This window comes from Mastomys coucha, unplaced genomic scaffold (assembly GCF_008632895.1).
Source record: "Mastomys coucha isolate ucsf_1 unplaced genomic scaffold, UCSF_Mcou_1 pScaffold3, whole genome shotgun sequence".
Lineage (NCBI taxonomy): Eukaryota > Metazoa > Chordata > Mammalia > Rodentia > Muridae > Mastomys > Mastomys coucha.
Window position 1 is genome coordinate 31,423,909 of NW_022196909.1, and position 2,336 is coordinate 31,426,244.

The 2,336-nt window shown below is 43.8% G+C and overlaps 1 long non-coding RNA gene and 1 other non-coding gene across 4 annotated transcripts in view; both read left to right on the forward strand.

Annotated features, from left to right (window-relative positions):
• LOC116074859 overlaps nucleotides 1-474 on the forward strand; it is an 8,284-nt gene extending 7,810 nt beyond the window's left edge. For all 3 annotated transcript variants that reach the window (XR_004112311.1, XR_004112312.1, XR_004112310.1), the window contains one exon: nucleotides 6-474. This is a non-coding gene — a long non-coding RNA (uncharacterized LOC116074859). The remainder of the gene's footprint in view (nucleotides 1-5) is intronic.
• A 1,608-nt stretch (nucleotides 475-2,082) lies between these two features.
• LOC116075581 lies at nucleotides 2,083-2,209 on the forward strand. The gene has a single exon (XR_004112622.1). It is a non-coding gene; the product is annotated as a small nucleolar RNA SNORA17 (small nucleolar RNA).
• The last annotated feature ends 127 nt before the right edge of the window (nucleotides 2,210-2,336 follow it).

A 2,336-nucleotide genomic window follows, 5' to 3' on the forward strand; every position in this document is an offset into this window, starting at 1 on the left:
TTTAGAAAAGTGGTGGTCACTTCTGGTCTTCTGACCGAGAAGATGAAAACCATCAGAGGGCAGCCACAGCAGCTCTGTTTATTCCACCTGGGCACAGAGAGACAGAAGAGGAGGAATGAGAGAAAACTTTTCGATTCTGCAGAAATCTAGCAAGGACGCGCTGAAGGATTCTATTCCCTTGAAGGTCAATCTGTAACAACCCCAGCACCCAGGAAGTGATTCAATTCAGCTTAAGGACTGTACCTGGTAATTACACTCCCTTTAAATCTGTACCGGAGTTGTAAATGGAGAAAAAAGCCTCCCCAGGATTCTTTCTAAAAGGCAATTTCAAAACAGTTTAAGAGGCTTCAAGGTACACGCAGTTCTTTGATATGTGGGCATGTGGCAATTAAAGGCTATTCGCTGTAATTATGTGCAAATAAGAACGTCCCCCTTTAAAAAAAATAAATGAAATAAAGTAAAATATCCACCCTGTGCACTTCACCCTGAGTGTGTTTGTAAACTCAGACAGGCCCGGGTGGCATTATCGAACATCTATTTTCCCAAGAGATACCTTCATGAACTCAGAATCACTTCTGAATTCGGATTCATCATCAACCCAGTCAGACTGGATGAATTTGCTTCTTAGTGCCATCAGGAAATTGGCTTATTTTTTTTTCCTACTCCCTGATGGCGAGTGGCAAGTCAACATGAATAACGCAAATGATGGGAACTAAAGAGAGGACCTGCAGTGTTCCTGGGTGCAACTGTGCCTTGAGCAGCATCCCACCCCTGTTCTCAGGTCTTGCCCCTCCCAATACCCTGCCCTTGATTTACGGGCTCATTCTGCATTCTCCCCACATCTCCTCCTCAACCCATATTCCTCCCCTTAATTGCTTACAAAAGGGTATCAAATTCTAGCCCCTGCCATCCCTGAGATATATGTACGATCCCAGCGTGAAGCTGAACTAATTAGAGAAATCGGTGAACTCCACATTCCGTCGTTGTGCCGGGCATCCTCTGGATAAAAGTGAAAACGAAAGTACTTCATTTTCTCAGCGTGTGTCCTGGGTAGTTTTATGTCAGCTTGACACAGGCTAGATTCATCTGAAAGGAGGGAACTTCAATTGAGAAAATGTCTTCCTAAGATCTGGCTGTAGGGCATTTTCTTAATCAGTGATTGATGGGGGAGGGCCCAGCCCATTGTGGACGATGCTATCCATAGGATGGTGGTCCTGGGTTCTCTAAGGAAGCAGAATGAGCGTGCGTGAGGGCAAGCCAGTAAGCAGCATCCCTCTGTGACTTCTGCATCTGCTCCTGCATCAGATTCCTGCACTGTTGCCCTGACTTCCCTCGATGATGGACTACAATGGGCAAGCAAGCATAAGCTAAATAAACCCTTTACTCCCCAATTTGCTTTTGGGTCATGGTGTTTTGCTGCAGCAGTAAAAACCCTGACTAAGACTGTGTGACGTCTCTACCTCATTGCCAGCCCTCTCTGTATATGCGAAACTCTGATCATGTTGTAGCATGGTTTTGGGAACTGTCACACTTCTGACCAGTTGTAACAGAGTCGTGTGAAAAGTGAGGGCCCTGGCAGGGATCACCTCAGAGTGACATTTCCCTAATGTCATTTAGGTTGATCTTTTAAGTATTACTATTATTACCTGTTAAAACCATTAACATACCTTCATCCTAACAATATCTATAGGGCCATTTTGCTATATCAACTTTGGATAGGAAGAGGGGGAAAAGCTGCTCTTTTCACAAAGGATTTTTAAAAGTTTCCAATTGGAACTGACCCAGTGGATCAGTACTTAAGAGGACTGTCTGCTCTTCCAGAGGATCAAGGCTTGATTCCCAGAAAACAACCACTTGTAACTCCAGGAGAGCCACCACCATCTTTGGGTACTGCATACATGTGGTTCACAGACGTACATACAGGTATCGCATCCATACACATAAAATAAAAACAAATCTTTTTTTAAATTGTATGACATGATACAAAGTCCAAGGAGAAATATACTTTGGGCAAAAACTCAGTTTGTAAAAAAAAAAAAAAAAATTCTTGTAAATAGCCAATCTTTAAGAAATTGAATTTTCCCTGCCCCTAGAAGTGTTGTAGGTGCGGCTATTGGGACACAGGTACATCAGTAGGTGCCAGAGAGAGGCTATGTCTACACTCAGTGCTCTGACCTAGGAACATCTGAATGAGTACTAGCCTAACATTCTCCAGAAAAAAAGCCAGCCAGAGATGACTACCAGTCTAGCACCAGGCAGTCCCAGATTGGCTTCTAGGACTTCTGGTCTTCTAGGAGACTACAAGAACCTTGCTAGGAAGTGAGCCCAAGACATAA